Genomic DNA, 18216 nt, shown 5'->3' on the forward strand with positions numbered 1-18216 from the left:
AGAAAATAAAAACATCAAAGCAAGTTGCGGGCGAATGTACATGATAGAGCAAACCTAAGCAATGGCTTTTAGAGTTAGGATGCCAGATTCTTATAAAACCAGAATATATTTCCGTAAAAAGGTTTTACAATTTTGCAAGTCTGTGTCTTCAGTCTACTAGACTTACAGGAAAGGAGATTCCACTTGGGCCAAATATCCTTCATTTAACTAGGGTTTTACTATTATCCACAGTGTTACAGGACTCAGAGCAACAGGTTCAATTACATGAAAGTAGATTCAACCTGAACATTAGGAAGAAATTCCTGACTGTATGAGCTGTTCAACAGTGGAACTCTCTGCCTCGGAGTGTAGTGGAAGCTCCTTCCTTAGAGGCTTTTATACAGAACCTGGATGGCCATCTGTCAGGAGTGCTTTGATTGTGCTTTTCATGCATGGCAGGTAGTTGGATTAGATGGCCTATGTGGTCTCTTCCAACTCTATTATTCTATGATTCTATGATGGTATGATTCTAACTCTAGGCGTGGGTGTTCTAGAGCCATGAGTGTATTCAACTGCCACATGTGCTCCTTTTTTTTCTGAAAGCCATTTTATCCCTGTTTCATGTGGTTATAGGAGGTTATAGGAGGAGAGAGAAGTCAAGGGGGGAATTTGGACAAGAAGAGGTCCACCATGGCTTGGTCCACCTGCCAAGTAGGGCTGGTCAAGCGGCGGCATTTATGGTGGGCCTTGGCCTGGCAGTTCCGGCTCCTGCTCCCGTGGCCCTTGCTTGGCCGGAAAATGCACCACGAGACCCGATTGGACCGGAATGGAAAATGGGCCGAGAAGGAGCAACAAGACCAGCTAAAAAGGACCCAAAGAGACTTCCCAGGTTGGTCACATCAGGGCTGTAGCCAAGGCAGGATGGGGTTAAGGGTTCAACCCCCCTAAAAAAAAATCAGTTTTTTTAATTAAAAAAAACTGGTTTACTCATGAATTTTAACTGATTAACCAAATCCCCATGAGTTTCCACTGAAGTTTATCTGTCTTCTGAAGTGTATCGATGGAGCCTGATTTCTAAATGATTTTGTGTTATGGAACTACTCTTCACGATTCACAAAAAAAAAAAAAGTTTCAAAACCCTAACTATGTGAGGGCTATTGAAAAGAGGTTGCATCAGCCAGTGTCCTTTACCAATGACCTATCAGGAGGTGGCTAATTTGTAAGCAGTGTGAAAAAAATCCATCTTTCTCACTCCTGTGTGACTCAGTGTATCTTCCTATGTCATTTGCAACTATTTTATGACTTCAGTTGTTTGCAAGTACGAGACAGAAATAGGATTAAAATCTGTGAGTTTGCTAAAACAATGGGTAGATAAGGTCAGATGCTGGCAGTTGGACTCTGCTTATAGATGGGATGAAGCACGTGTTTTAGTTGCTGTATTTTTGGTTGCTTCTGAGATACAGCTTGCAGTAGTTTGGGAAAGTCGTGATTTGAAAACTATAAATCACTTCACATACCAGCATCCCTTGACAAACATTCATGGATGCTCAAGTTCCTTTATATACAACTAGCTGTGCCCAGCCACGCGTTGCTGTGCTGTCGTCCTAAATTGGTTTTTGTTTGTGGAGGCAAGTATGAATGTTGTAATTAGTCACCTTGATTAGCAGTTTTTTCTGTAATTTGGACCTAATTTTATAGGGGGTTTTTTGATGGAAAGAAAGATTGGGTGACTATGTCTTTTGTGGTCAAATTTGGTATGATTTGGTCCAGTGGTTTTGTTGTTTACTCCATGGGAATTATGCACATTACATTTATATATACTGTATATACTCAAGTATAAGCCTAGTTTTTCAGCCCTATTTTAGGACTGAAAAAAACCTCCTCGGCTTATGCTCGGGTGAGGGTCCTGGTGGGATTATACTCAGGTCAGCTTATACTCAAGTATATGTGGTATATTTATTATTTTTCTCTATTAATATTGGTATTGTTACATTTATTATTTTACTCTATTATTGTTGTTACTTTTACATTTATTTTACTCTTTTTTTATTATTATTAATACATTTATTATTTTAATCTATTTATTATTACATTTATTATTTTACTCTATTGTTACGTTTACATTTATTTTACTCTATTTTTATTAATAATAATACATTTGTGTAGTCGAAGGCTTTCATGGCCGGGATCACAGGGTTGTTGTATGTCTTTCGGGCTGTGTGGCCATGTTCCAGAAGCATTCTCTCCTGACGTTTCGCCCACATCTATGGCAGGCATCCTCAGAGGTTGTGAGGATGCCTGCCATAGATGTGGGCGAAACGTCAGGAGAGAATGCTTCTGGAACATGGCCACACAGCCCGAAAGACATACAACAACCCAATAATACATTTATTATTTTAATCTATTTATTATTACATTTATTATTTTATTGCATTTATTATTATTATTATTCCATTTATTATTTCACTCTATGATTATTAAAAGGATACATAAGCACATTGACATTGAAGAAGATGAAAATAATGATTTAATCAGAGTTGGACAGTCATATCTTAAATTACAGTTTGAAGTAAAGATTCAAAAACATTTAAACTACTGATGCCCCAATTAATGTAATTTTATTGGTATCTCAGCTTATACTGGAGTCAATGTTTTCCCAGTTTTTTTGTGGTAAAATTAGGTGCCTCGGCTTATATTCGGGTCGGTTTATTTATTTATTTATTTATTTACAGTATTTATATTCCACCCTTCTCATCCCGAAGGGGACTCGGGGTGGATCACATTACATACATATAGCGTAAAGATTCAATGCCCATATACACATAGAACCGAGACAGAGACAGACACAGAGGCAATTTAACTTTCTCCTGAGGGGATGTTCGATTCTGGCCACAGGGGGCAGCAGCTGCTTCATCAGCCACTTCCTCATTCCAACGTCGTAAATTAGTTAAATTTGCCTCCCCACTTTATAAGTGGTACCTTATTTCGTACTTGATAGATGAAACTATCTTTTGCATCGCTAGGTCAGCAACGAGCAGGGGCTATTTTTTTATTTTTTTAATTGACGGGTGCTCACCCTGCCAGGGGCTGGCCTCGAACTCATGACATAGTGGTCAGAGTGTTTTATTGCAGCAGGCTGCCCACCAGCCTGCGCCACAGCCCGGCCCCTTATACTCGAGTATATACGGTATATAGATGGCATAGCAAAATAGTGTCCCTTATATAAACTGGCAAAATCAAGATATACTTTTGGAGATTTTAAATAATATTGGTGGGATCTGTAGAAGCAGAATATGTGGATCCAGAGGTCCGGCTGTACCTTGTTTGAGAATGTAAGGGTGGTTATTTCCCATCTTCTTTGGTTTCCTCGAAGCATGTGGGGAACGTCAACCAACGGAAAGCAGCTCTTATAAGAAATGATTTAAGAGATCTGCCATTCCACTCAGCTGCTTTGACTGAGCACAAGATGTCCAGCTGCAAACAGCTTTGATTATTTAATGGAGAACGGCAATGAGCGAGGAATTAGGAGTCTGGCAAATGGAGAGGGACAGATTGAAGCTGGCGGAGATGGAGACTTGAACATCACAGAGGCAAAGAAATGGCAACGGAGGAACCGCAGCCCAGCTAACAAAACAGGTAAAACACATTTGTTTTTGTCTTATTGCAGGCTGCATAGGAAGACGAGACGAATAAATCCTGGAAAAGGTTAGTGGCAAGGCAAGTTGTCAGTTTTCTGTCTTGAAAGGTAAGGAAATAATTTAATGCCTCTACCAAAAGGAAGGATGAGGGGCCGGGCTGTGGCGCAGGCTGGTTAGCAGCCAGCTGCAATAAATCACTCTGACCAAGAGGTCATGAGTTTGAGGCCAGCTCCTGTCAGCATGAGCACCCAACAATTAAAAATAAAATATAGCCCCTGCTCCTTGCTGACCTAAGCAACCCGAAAGATAGTTGTATCTATCAAGTAGGAAATTTAGGTACCACTTATATGTGGGGAGGCTAATTTACAACACCATTAAAACAATCACTCAGCCGCCATTGGAATGAGGAAGCTGCCGTCGCAGTGGATGATAAAGCAACTGTTCCCCTTGTGGCCGGAATCAAGCATACCCTCAGGAAGCTAGAAGCTGGAGAAGGTTTAAATTGCCTCTGTGTCTGTGTCTGTCTCTGTTCTATGTTATATGGCATTGAATGTTTGCCTTATATGTGTGCAATGTGATCCGACCTGAGTCCCCTTCGGGGTGAGAAAGAAGGGCGGAATATAAATACTGTAAATAAAAATAAATAATTGCCTCTGGGGAAAGATGTCAGGGAACAGAGATGCCCCAGCTGTTCCTTCTGAGGGTGCATCTATGTGATAGAATTAATTCAACTTGACACTCAAAATAAACAGAATAAGGATGGGGACAAGGTTGGTTAGGTTTCCCCTGACATTAAGTCTGGGGGTTGGTGCTCATCTCCATTTCTAAGCCGAAGAGCCAGCATTGTCCATAGGCACCTCCAAGGTCATGACTGCATGGAGAGCCGTTACCTTCCTGCCAGAGCCGTACCTATTGATCTACTCACATTTGCATGTTTTCAAACTGCTAGGTTGGCAGAAGCTGGGGCTAACAGCGGGAGCTCACCCCGCCCCCCAGATTCGAACTGCCAACCTTTTGGTCAGGAAGTTCAGCAGCTCAGTGGTTTAACCTGCTGCACCAATGTGTTGATATTTAAACCGAGGAGCTCAAGAAATATCTTTTTTTTTTGTACCAAAGGTGCTGGAAACCCTATCAAGATACAGATGCTACCTTTGATGAAATTGACCTGAAACAAGCAGAAATGTCTCCAGTTTCTCTAATTAGACTTTGTTGAATGCCTCGTGTCTGATATATATGTACCGACTATCTTAAGAACTTCCAAGGATGGTAAGGTTGCCCATCTGTCTATGAAAACAGGCTAACGAATACGTTAGATCCAATGGCAAGAACCAATAAATATAAATATTGTAAATAAATAAATAATAGAATTAAGGGTGGTATGAAAAAGGAAATACTACATTACAAAGGGAATTGACTCCATCGAGGACGCCCTGAGCTTGCAAGACCAGAACCAGAGTCTTATAAGGTTCTCCTTTGTGTGGTCACAATGAATCGATAATAATAATAATAATAATAATAATAATAATAATAATAATAATAATAATAATAACAACAACAACAACAACAACAACAACAACCCTGATCCTTGCAGCCCAGGAGCAAGCCATCAGAACAAATGCAATTAAGGCCAAGATCAAAAAATCAGCTGATGACCCAAAATGGAGACTGTGCAAGGAAACCGACAAAACCATTGATCATATCCTCAGCTGCTGTAAGAAAATTGCACAGACAGACTACAAACAGAGGCACAACTCTGTGGCCCAAAGGATTCATTGGAACTTATGCCTCAAGTACCACCTCCCAGCAGCAAAGAACTGGTGGGATCACAAACCTGCAAAAGTATTGGAAAATGAGCACGCAAAGATACTGTGGGACTTCCGAATCCAGACTGACAAAGTTCTGGAACACAACACACCAGACATCACAGTTGTGGAAAAGAAAAAGGTTTGGATCATTGATGTTGCCATCCCAGGTGACAGTCGCATTGACGAAAAACAACAGGAAAAACTCAGCCGCTCTCAGGACCTCAAGATTGAACTTCAAAGACTCTGGCAGAAACCAGTGCAGGTGGTCCCGGTGGTGATGGGCACATTGGGTGCCGTGCCAAAAGATCTCAGCCGGCATTTGGAAACAATAGACATTGACAAAATTACGATCTGCCAACTGCAAAAGGCCACCTTACTGGGATCTGCACGCATCATCCGAAAATACATCACACAGTCCTAGACACTTGGGAAGTGTTCGACTTGTGATTTTGTGATATGAAATCCAGCATATCTATCTTGTTTGCTGTGTCATAAAATAATAATAATAATAATAATAATAATAATAATAATAATAATAATAATAATAATAATAATAATAACAACAACACTTTATTTATATATCATCCTATCTCCCTGAAGGGACTCAGGGTGGTGAACAACCAAGTCAACAATCATTCAATGCTCCACAAAAGCAAAACACATAAACAAATAACCATCCCACCCACCTGACAGATCCATATTTAAATCAAAAATAAGACTCAAAGCCAACGTGACGGCACATAATTTTAACAACACAATTTGGGCTGACATCTTGGAAGAAACAGGTTGGAATCCCTCCATTACATTCTTTTCCCTTCGTCCCTAATGTCAGTTTTTTTTAAAAAAAAACGTGCAGCTTTGACGAGATGCGATTCTTTTGGACACAATTTGGAAAACAGCCCAATTCATTTTCAGCTGCATTTGGATAATCTTCCACTAATCTCCGAAAACCCCATTGCCTGCATCCAGAGCCAATTTGGAATGGATAAACATCAGTTCCTCACTAAACAGTTCTGCAACGGAGCAATAAACCGACGCTTAACCGTATATTACAAATCTAACACTCTAGATTAACATTAATGAAAATTTGGAGGCAATCGCGAGTGGAAAATAGAAGCGATATTTGTCTTATGCAAAAATCAAACCACATCCTGGCACTGAATATTAAAAATTTCAGAGTTAATAAAAGCGGCGATCATTTTCTTTCCGTTGCCCTTTTCACCCATTTGGAAAAACGTTCCTCAAAAGAAATGACAAGGAATGGCCATTTCGGAAGAAAACTAGGTGAATTAAAGAAAAGATCTGCAAACCGTTGTGGCTTTGGGGAAAGTGATGCTCTATTTCCGTTGTGGCGAACCCAGCCAGATAGAACATTTCTTCCACTATGCATTGCCAGTCTCATTTGTAATCATTAGCACTTTTCTATATTGCTAGTCAGGTTGAGGGATGCCCGGTTCGCAAAGAGGCCTTGCCACTTTTGTTTCAATTCATTACCCAATTTAATTGCATTTTCGAAAGGTTGTTGTGTATGGGAAAGCCATTAAGCAAAACAAGTGCCATAGAATCCTTTGGTGCCCCCTCTTTCCTTACACTTTTCATTCACTTTTGATGGAATTTATTTTGCTGGCTAACCCGCAGGGACTTTCTGGATGCAGAAACAGAGCAGATGATGAAATTTAAACGGGATCAACATTGGAAAAGTGCATCCTTTATATACTCTGAGCCATTGGATTAGAACAGGGGTCCCCAAACTAAGGCCCGGGGGCCGGATGCGGCCCTCCGAGGTCATTTACCTGGCCCCCGCCTTCAGTTTTATAATATAATATTTTATATCATTTTTAATAAGGTAATATATTGTATGTACGTATAATATTGATAATAATATTATGATGTTATACAATATAATACTAATAATAATACCATACAATAATATTAATTATATGTTATATATTACATATAATATTACAGTATAGTGGTATAGTTCAATATAGTAATATATAATGCTAATATTGTGCTATGCTAATAATATAATATATTGTATGTACATATAATTTGTAAGCCACTCTGAGTCCCCTTTGGGGTGAGAAGGGTGTGATACAAATGTAGTAAATAAATGCAGTAAATAAATAAATACATTTTAGACTTAGGCTCGCCCAAATCTGAAATGACTTGAAGGCACACAACAACAACAACAACAACAACAACAACCCTAATTAACTTGACTATCTCATTTTCCAGAAGCAGGAGCACACTTCCCATTGAAATCCTGATAAATGTATGTTGGTTAAAATTGTTTTTATTTTTAAATATTGTATTGTTCTTTCATTGTTCTTGTTGTTGTTGCTTTTGCACTACAAATAAGACATATGCAGTGTGCATCGGAATTTGTTTGTATTTTTTTTTCAGATGATAATATGGCCCCTCAACAGTCTGAAGGATTGTGGACCGGCCCTCGGCTTAAAAAGTTTGAGGACTCCTGGATTAGAAGATGGGGAATCCATACTCAGTCATAGGAACTCACTGGGAGACCTGGGCAAGTCACACTCTCTCAGCCTCAGCATAACCTCTTCTTGACACATCTTGCCAAGAAGACCCTGTACAGGGGCAGTTCAACCGCGAGGCAAACTAGGCAGTTGCCTGTGCCTTCCTGGTGAAAAGGAAGACCTTCGCCACTTTGCAGAGCAGAGAAATGCCGCTTCTCTGCTCCCCAAAGTAGCGAACGCCTTTCTTCTCGCCCCTTCCTCAAGGCCAGGTTTCCGAGCTTCCTGGCTATGTTCCAGAAGCATTCTCTCCTGACGTTTCACCCACATCTATGGCAGGCATCCTCAGAGGTTCTGAGTTCTGTTGGAAGCTAGGTAAGTGGGGTTTATATATCTGTGGAAAGTCCAGGGTGGGAGAAAGAGCTCTTGTCTGTTTGAGTCTAGTGTGAATGTTTCAATTGGCCAATGTGATTAACATTTAATGGCCTTGCAGATTCAAAGCCTGGCTGCTTCCTCCCTGGGGTCATCCTTGGTTGGGAGGTGTTAGCTGACCCTGATTGTTTCCTGTCTGGATTTCCCCTGTTTTCAGAGTGTTGTTCTTTATTTAGGCTTTTCCTTAATCCCTCCTTATTATCCAACATTTTCGCTTATCCAACGCTTTTATTTTTCAGTGATTGCTTTGGGGGAGGGGCGCCAAAATTCTGTTCGCCTACACTTGAAAATTACCTTGGGCCGGCCCTGGCCGTACAGCCTGGAAAACTCACAGCAATCCAATCGTAACTCAAAAGTAACTCAAAAGTAAAAGTAAGTAATACCTCACAACCTCTGAGGATGCCTGCCATAGATGTGGGCGAAACGTCAGGAGAGAATGCTTCTGGAACATGGTCACACAGCCCGAAAGACATACAACAACCCTAAGCTTCTTTTGCTCCTTTATTGAGGACACAGATGGATAACATAGTGTAGCTGGCTGCTCCGGGGCCTGAAGCACAAAGCAGGAAAAACTTCCTGATGATAAGAGTTACTCAAGAGATATGTTGCCTTGGAGTGTGGTAGAATCTCCTCTGCATTTTTTTTTCTAACAAGCTCTGGATGGCCATCAGTCGGGAGGGCTTTGATTGTGTCTTGATGCAGAATTGGATTGGTCTGGATAGCCCTCCAACTCTAGTTTCTATGATTCTATGAAACCCCCTCCTTTTCCTATTTGGTGTAAAAGAAAGCTGCTCTGTGGATAAAACTCTTAGGGAACTAATCCATTGCAACATGATGTGACAAAACTGAGCAAAAAGTGAAGCATTCTGTCAGGCCATCTAGCTTGCTGAGTGTTGACAGCCAATACCTGCAGAGTTCAGGTTGTCATCTTCAAGGGAGAGCAGTCCATTGTTTCTCCAAGAAGTAAACAACAGATAATAAATACCTTGCCAAGACGCCAAGGAAAGGTAATCATTTTGGCATCGCTTGACTGGCAGGGAGATTGCTATCTTCCGTGTCACTTCGCAAAAGACACGGGAGATATAATTAGTCTATTTTGTTTTCTTAACCAAGTTATGTAACATCGGGTCTCATTGTGGAGGTTGGCTCTTCGAAGGAAGAGGGGTGACAACGGAGGAAATTGAGCCCCTTTGTGTGCATGCAAACCCCTTGAAAGAGCATCATGCTGAGGCTTCATCTCTGGATGTTACTGAGATTGAACTATTGGATTATGGCACCATCTAGTGCACCATCCACATCCCTTTGCCAATGCTGCAACCACACATTTGATAAAACAAGGAGGAGATCACATGCAAAAGGACTGCAGTGCTGCTGAAAAGCACGGTTTTTGCATGACACATGCAGATGCGAATTTGCAACTGCAATATTTCAAAAAATGTGTTGTGATTTGTTTATTTTATTTTTTTATGTATCTTACTGTATTTAACTATTTATTCATGTTGTGAGCCACCCTGAGTCCCCTGGAGAGCTGGGGTGAGGTACAAATTTATTTATTTATTTATTTATTTATTTATTTATTTATTTATTTACAGTATTGATATTTCGTCCTTCTCACCCCGAAGGGGACTCAGGGCGGATCACATTACACATATAAGGCAAACATTCAATGCCTTAACATAGAACAAAGACAAGACAAACACGGGGCTCCAAGCTGGCCTCGAACTCATGACCTCTTGGTCAGAGTAAGTAAGTAAAAGTTTATTTGTATACCGCCCTCTCTCCCGAAAGGGACTCAGGGCGGTTTCCAATGTAAAATCAGCATAAAACATTGTACAATGAAACACTGAAAACACTATAAAATGCTATAAGAATTAAAAACAAAAACAAAACATAACAATTGACCAAAACAATCACATAAACAGAAGGAATATAATCACTCAAATAACATATGGATCTGAAAAGAAAAAAGAAAAAAGACCACTGGGATGGAGGAGAGGATGGCCTGGAGGGACCACTAGAACTAAAATACAATGTTATGTTCTAAGATGCTTTGGGGCAGAGGAATATAGTGCAATGTTTCAAGTCAAAGAGATGGCCTGTGCAACTACTATAGCTATGGGCTCGGTTATCCAAAGAGTGATTTGTTGCAGCTGGTTGCTCAACAGCCTGCGCCACAGCCCAGCCCATTATAAGTAAAGGTTATTTTTCCCCTGACCTTAAGTCCAGTCGTGTCCGACTTTGGGGGTTGGTGCTCATCTCCATTTCTAAGCCGAAGAGCCGGCGTTGTCCATAGACACCTCCAAGATCATGACTGCATGGAGAGCCGTTACCTTCCCGTCAGAGCGGTACCTATTGATCTACTCACATTGGCATGTTTTCAAACTGCTAGGTTGGCAGAAGCTGGGGCTAACAGCAGGAGCTTACCCCACTCCCCATATTCAAACTGCCAACCTTTCGGTCTGCAAGTTCAGCAGCTCAGCGGTTTAACCCACTGAGCCAACAGGTTGATATTTGAACGGAGGAGCTCATGAAATATCTTTTTTTTTTTTGTACCAAAGGTGCTGGAAACCCTATCAAGCTGTTAGTCCCAGCTCCTGCCAACCTAGCAGTTCGAAAACATGCAAATGTGAGTAGATCAATAGGTACCGCTCCGACGGGAAGGTAACGGCGCTCCATGCAGTCATGCCAGCCACATGACCTTGGAGGGGTCTATGGACAGCGCCGGCTCTTTGGTTTAGAAATGGAGACGAGCACCAACTGCCAGAGTTGGACACACGACTGGACTTAACATCAGGAGAAACATTTACCTTTACCTATGGAAGTTCTATAAAGCTGGTAACTCTGTTCAGAACCAACAAAGAAAACAGTGACTTTTGTGGTCTGTGGCAGGACTACTTTGGTGGCCAACATGAGAAAACCCAGGGTAGTTGACAGTCAAGCTCTTGCCACGTTGTTATGATGCCTCAACTTGAGTCTAACTCACCCCCACCAACAAAAGCTTGCTTTCCCTAGAGGCATCCATTTCTTTTCTAAGAACCTTCTTATTCATCCTTTGGAATGAGCTTTGCTTGCCAGGGAAATTAGGTCAACGTGGTGTCCTCATTCCTCAGGAACATAGAAAGCCGCCTTCCACTGAGTCAGAACTTCTCCGTGGGAGTCCTTGCTTCGATGTTCCCCCAAATGCCGTGACCCACTGCCATTTCTCCTATGGGTCTTGCTTGCTCAGGAGGCATCGCTTCTTGCATGGCCCGAAACGACCCTTGTCTTTCGTTCCTGCAGTTTTGAACAGCTTCCAAAATCAAATCTGCTGGGATTTGGGAAGTTTGTAGTCTCCAAGAGTACCTTTTCCAGGAAGGATAAAATGAAAGGACCCGAAAGTACAGTAGAGTTTCACTTATACAACATAAATGGGCCAGCAGAATGTTGGATAAGCGAATAGGTTGGATAATAAGGAGGCATTAAGGAAAAGCCTATTAAACATCAAATTAGGTTATGATTTTACAAATTAAGCACCAAAACATCATGTTATACAATAAATTTGACAGAAAAAGTAGTTCAATACGCAGTAATGCTATGTAGTAATTACTGTATTTGCGAATTTAGCACCAAAATATCATGATGTACTGAAAACATTGACTACAAAAATACGTTGGATAATCCAGAACATTGGATAAGCGAGACTCTACTGTAATAGAGTTCCAGCACACGTTTGGGTGCCATATACTTTATATACTCGAGTATAAGCCTAGTTTTTCAGCCCTTTTTTTAAGACTGAAAAAGCCCCCCTCGGCTTATACTTGGGTGAGGGTCCTGGTTGGCTTATATTTGGGTCAGCTTATACTCCAGAATATATGGTACATTTAATATTTTTCTCTATTATTATTGGTATTATTACATTTATTATTTTTCTCTATTATTGTTGCTACTATTACATTTATTTTACTCTATTTTTATTTTTATTATTAATACATTTATTATTTCACTCTGATCTTAAATAATAATACATTTATTATTTCACTCTGATCTTATTATTATTATTGCATTTATTATTTTACTCTATTTATTATTACTTGTGTTATTTTCCTGTATTTATTATTATTATTATTATTACATGTATTATTTTACTCTATTATTACTAAAAGGATACATAAGCACATTTACATTGAAGAAGATGAGAATAATGATTTGATCAGAGTTGGACAGTCTTATCTTAAATTTGAGCTTGATGTAAATATTCAAAAACATTTAACCTACTGATGCCTCAATTGGTGTAATTTAATTGGTATCTACAGTAGAGTCTCACTTATCCAAGCTTCTGGATTATCCAAGCCATTTTTGTAGTCAATGTTTTCAATATATCATGATTTTTTGGTGCTAAATTCGTTAAATACAGTAATTACAACATAACATTACTGCGTATTGAACTACTTTTTCTGTCAAATTTGTTGTATAACATGATGTTTTGGTGCTTAATTTGTAAAATCATAACCTAATTTGATGTTTAATAAGCTTTTCTTTAATCCTTCCTTATTATCAAAGATATTCGCTTATCTTAGCTTTTGCCGGCCCGTTTAGCTTGGGTAAGTGAGACTCTACTGTATTTTTATTTCTGAAATTTACCACCCTCGGCTTATACTCAAGTCAATTTTTTCCCAGCTTTTTTGTGCTAAAATTAGGTGCCTCTGCTTATATTCGGGTCGGCTTATACTCGAGTATATACGGTAATACAAATCATGTTTGTCACAATTGTGCACATCCTAACACACATAAAATAAGAGTGACTGTTGTGTTTGCACACATACATACCCATTGATTCTTCAATAACAACCCCTTATACTGAATGAGGCCTCCGATTTGTTTGCATGTTCGAGAGATGACTCAGAGGCTAAAGTGACCTGAAATGGGACCAAAAACAGCTTGCAAGAACTTCTCACACTGCTGGCAAACCCTCTGGCCTTGCACAAATGAAAACCAGGACACATTATCTGCTTTGAACCGGATTATATGAGTCCATATTGCCATATAATCCAGTTTAAAGCAGATAATCCAAACTTTATATGGCACTCGTTCCAGACTGGTTTCAAAGTGCAAAAGCTGCACTTGGAAAATACAGATCACGTAGTTGACACATTGCATGTTTTTTTTTAATCCCTGTTTAATGTGTTGTGGTCCGTTTCTTAATTGCGCAAAAGTTTTAATTGTATTTTCTGAGAAATGAGTGTTGGTTGGAGGGGAGGAAACTGGGGCAGTATGGATATGGATTTTTTTTAAAAAAAGCCTAAAAGGGACTAACTGGAGCCTGTGAGTTTATCCAAATTTTTATTTCTGGCACGGGCTGCCGGCTTTATGACATCAGCTCTGGTATTTCCAGTCCCCGAGGGGGGGAAAGGGGGGAAAGAGGAAAGAGAGGGAAAGGAGAGAAAAAATAAACAGGAAAATAGCACACGCTGGGACATATTTCTTCTGGGTCCTAAAAGTTGTGCCTCTGTATGGACGATGGTCCGGCTCAACCAGGCCTCCAGATCTCTCTTCCTTGCATTTGCTTGAGCTGGCCCCGTTCCCTTGGCGTTCAAGCTGAGAATTGGACGCAGCAGGGGAAAAATAAATTAAAACACAGTCAGAGTTTAAAGATGCAAAATCCTCTCCTTGCCCCTTTCAACAGCCTGACTTCCCAGGCAGTGATGGAAGAGAGCTCAGGGTGGGATTGTCAGTTTTCTGGTTTATTATTATTATTATTATTATTATTATTATCTATATCTATCTATCTATATATATATATCTATATATATAAAAGGGTAATGAAATTTCGGCCTAGGACAAAACATCAAAACTACACATCCCAGAAACACTTGACTTGGCAGCACAACCCCTCATCCATGCCTCTACGTTCATACAACAAAAAGAAAAGAAAAATAAAGTCCTAATTAGAGGGAGAGGAATAATTGTTTTTATCCAATTGCTGCCAGTTAGAAGGCTAAGCTCCACCCACTTGGTCTCCTAGCAACCCACTCAGCTCAGGGGACAGGCAGAGTTAGGCCTCACTTAGGCCTCTTCCACACTGCCTATAAAATACAGATTATCTGATTTGAACTGGATTATATGGCAGTGTAGACTCAAAGCTATATAACCCATTTAGAATCTTATATTATCTGCTTTGAACTGGATTATCTTAACACTGCCATATAATCCACTTCAGTGTGCATTTTATACAGCTGTGTAGAAGGGACCTCATACTTCGCCACAGCAACGCATGGCCGGGCACAGCTAGTATATATATATAAAAGGATAATGGTGTCGCTCCACCGGGCAAAACAACAAAACTAAAGGCCCCCCAACCTAGAAAATTGACAATACAACCCCTCATCCACGTCTCTACGTTCTTATGCTCAACAAAGGATTCCTCCCCCTCAAACAGGGAAATGCCCACTCTTTGAAGGTCCAAACCCATTTGGTACTCATCACTCTTTCATCTCAAAACACAAAATAAAGAGCAACACTCTGAAAACAAAGGAATTCCATCCAGGAAACAATCAGGGCCACCTAACACCTCCCAACAAAGGATTCCCCCCCTCTAAGACACTGAACCACCTTAAAAAAGCCACAGCAAAGCGTGGCCGGGCACAGCTAGTTATTGTACAAAATGCATAAGGTTGTGGATAAACTACAACTCACATCATGCCAGGTTAACCCCGAAATGCTCCATCGGTTGGGCAAATTTGCTTTCGGTGGAGTTCAGTGTGCTCTCTGGCTGTAGAGTAAACTACAACTCCTGCTATGGTAAATCAGTCCCCTCAGACCTCTCCAGTAGATTGAGATAGTCATGCAGGTTCTGTGTGCCAAGTTTGGTCCAGGTCCATCATCAGTGGTGGTCACAGTTCCTCTGGTTGTGGGTGAACTACAACTCCCAGAAAGGACGGCCAGTTTCCCCCCAAATCCCTCCAGTAATAGATTTTTGGCATATCAAGTATCTGTGCCAAGTTTGGTCCAAATCCATCAGTGTTTGGGTTCAACAGTGCGCTCTGGGTGTAGGTGAACTACAACTCCCCCAAATCAAAGTGAATTTTCCCAAAGACCTCCAGTATCTTTTTGCTCATCATGAGAGCTCTGTGTGCCAAGTGTGGTCCAATTCCATCTTTGGTGGAATTCAGTGTTTTCATTGATTGCGAGTGAACTATAAATCCCATACCTACAGCTCCGAAATGTCCAGGCCAATTCCCCTCAGAACCCACCAGTGTTCAAATGTGGGAATATCGGGTATGCATGCCAAGTTTGGTCCATATCCATCATTGCTTGGGTTCATGGATGTAGGTGAACTACAACTCCCCCAAATCAAAGTGAATTTTCCCCAAAGACCTCCAGTATCTTTTTGCTCATCATGAGGGCTCTGTGTGCCAAGTGTGGTCCAATTCCATCTTTGGTGGAATTCAGAGTACTCATGGATTGCAGGTGAACTATAAATCCCAGTATCTACAACTCCGAAATGTCCAGGCCAATTGCCCTCAAAACTTACCAGTGTTCAAATTTGGGCATATCGGGTATGCATGCCAAGTTTGGTCCAGATCCATCATTGCTTGGGTTCATGGATGTAGGTGAACTACAACTCCCTTCAAAGACCTCCAGTATTTTTTTGTTGGTCGTGGGGATTCTGTGTGCCAAGTTAGTTCCAGGTCCGTCCTTGGTGGAGTTCAGAGTGCTCTTAGAGTGCAGATGAATATATCCACATACAGTAGAGTCTCACTTATCCAACACTCGCTTATCCAACATTCTGGATTATCCAACACATTTTTGTAGTCAATGTTTTCAATACATTGTGATATTTTGGTGCTAAATCCGTAAATACAGTAATTACTACATAGCATTACTTCGTATTGAACTACAGTAGAGCCTCACTTATCCAACATAAACGGGCCGGCAGAACGTTGGATAAGCGAATATGTTGGATAATAAGGAGGCATTAAGGAAAAGCCTATTAAACATCAAATTAGGTTATGATTTTACAAATGAAGCACCAAAATATCATGTTAGACAACAAATTTGGCAGAAAAAGTAGTTCAATACACAGTAATGCTATGTAGTAATTACTGTATTTATGAATTTAGCACCAAAATATCACGATATATTGAAAACATTGACTACAAAAATGAATTGGATAATCCAGAACATTGGATAAGCGAGTGTTGGATAAGTGAGACTCTACTGTACTTTTTCTGTCAAATGTATTATTAATACATTTATTATTTCACTCTATATTATTATTATATTTACAGTAGAGTCTCACTTATCCAAGCCTCGCTTATCCAAGCTTCTGGATAATCCAAGCCATTTTTGTAGTCAATGTTTTCAATACATTGTGATATTTTGGTGCTAAATTCGTAAATACAGTAATTATAACATAACATGACTGTGTATTGAACTACTTTTTCTGTCAAATTTGTTGTTAAACATGATGTTTTGGTGCTTAATTTGTAAAATCATAACTTAATTTGATGTGTAATAGGCTTTTCCTTAATCCCTCTTTATTATCCAAGATATTCGCTTATCCAACGTTCTGCTGGCCCGTTTATGTTGGATAAGTGAGACTCTACTGTATATTAAAAGGAATACACACACCATAATGTCCAATTGGGTGAACAAGATTTGGGAAATTGCATAGATTGATGGAAGAAGCAATGAATTCCAAACATCAGGAGGAAATTTGGAGATGCTTCTGACTTTTGCCCAGATGTTGGAAATTCATGCGCCTCTATCAGACGTGAACTTCGGCTCTGCAAAAAGGGGGCTCAGGATCTTCCGGCTTAAGGCCAAATCTCACAGAAAAGCATTCCATGAGCGAGCCAGCGATACTAATCCCTCGGTTCCTCCCTTGCTGGCTGATCTCCTTCATTTCCTCCACCCTCCAAGGTACAATCTTCGAATACCATTCCAGGCATAAATCACACACCTGGCTGCAATATTTCCAGGCCGTTTCCCTTTCTAGGAACTTCAGCGCAGAAGAAATGATCACAAAGGGCAACTGGGATGAAAGCATGGAGCAGAGCTCGGAAAAATAACATTTTGGGGACCGCAGCTCCCAAAATCCCCCAGCCAAATAGTTTTTCCAAGTTTGGTCCAAACTTTGAAGCATTCCCTGACTTTTATTAGTATGAGGCTAAACCATTTTAATGCAGTTTACCCCAGGTTAAGGACTGGAAGGAGGGGGACCCTTGTGCCGACAAGACTGCTGACCTGAAGGTTGGATTGCTGACCTGAAGGCTGCCGGTTCAAATCCAGTCAAGGAAGAGCACAGATGAGCTCCTTCTATCAGCTCCAGCTCCATGCATGGACAGGAGAGAAGGACGATAAAACATCAGAAAACATCCGGACGTCCCCTGGGCAACGTCCTTGCAGACAGCCAATTCTCTCACACCAGAAGCAACTTGCAGTTTCTCAAGTCTCTCCTGTCACAAAAAAAGGACTGACTTAGAATCATAGAGTTGGAAGAGACCTCATGAGCCATCCAGTCCAACCCCAGGAAAATTGCATTCGAAGCACCCCCAACAGATGGCCATCCAGCCTCTGCTTAAAATCCTCCAAAGAAGGAGCCTCCACCACACTCCGCAGCAGGGAGTTCCACTGCTGAACAGCTCTCACAGTGAGGAAGTTCTTCCTAATGTTCAGGTGGACTCCCCTTTGTTGTAGTTTGAAGCGATTGTTCCGCGTCAAGCTTGAATGGTGGGAGTTGAAGTCCAAAACACCTGGAGAGCTGAAGTTTCCCCATGAACATTAGGAAAAATTTCCTCACTCTGAGAGCTGTTCAACAGTGGAACTCTCTGCTGCGGAGCATGGTGGAGGCTCCTTCCATATCCATGGAAAATCACTCAATTTCTTTTTTCTGTAAATAGT

At 40.7% G+C, this 18216-nt stretch overlaps 2 long non-coding RNA genes across 2 annotated transcripts; one reads left to right on the forward strand and one right to left on the reverse strand.

Moving 5' to 3' along the window:
- Positions 1 to 519: 519 nt before the first annotated feature.
- Positions 520 to 7224, forward strand: LOC134293927 (uncharacterized). Its single transcript, XR_010000884.1, has 3 exons — positions 520 to 868; positions 3647 to 3684; positions 4734 to 7224. It is a non-coding gene; the product is annotated as an uncharacterized LOC134293927 (long non-coding RNA).
- Positions 7225 to 13636: 6412 nt separating this feature from the next.
- Positions 13637 to 17844, reverse strand: LOC134293986 (uncharacterized). The gene is made up of 2 exons (XR_010000955.1): positions 17560 to 17844; positions 13637 to 13908 (listed from the first exon to the last, which is right to left on the reverse strand). It is a non-coding gene; the product is annotated as an uncharacterized LOC134293986 (long non-coding RNA).
- Positions 17845 to 18216: the final 372 nt, after the last annotated feature.

The sequence above is a fragment of the Anolis carolinensis genome, unplaced genomic scaffold (assembly GCF_035594765.1).
Source record: "Anolis carolinensis isolate JA03-04 unplaced genomic scaffold, rAnoCar3.1.pri scaffold_11, whole genome shotgun sequence".
In the NCBI taxonomy this organism is placed as follows: domain Eukaryota; kingdom Metazoa; phylum Chordata; class Lepidosauria; order Squamata; family Dactyloidae; genus Anolis; species Anolis carolinensis.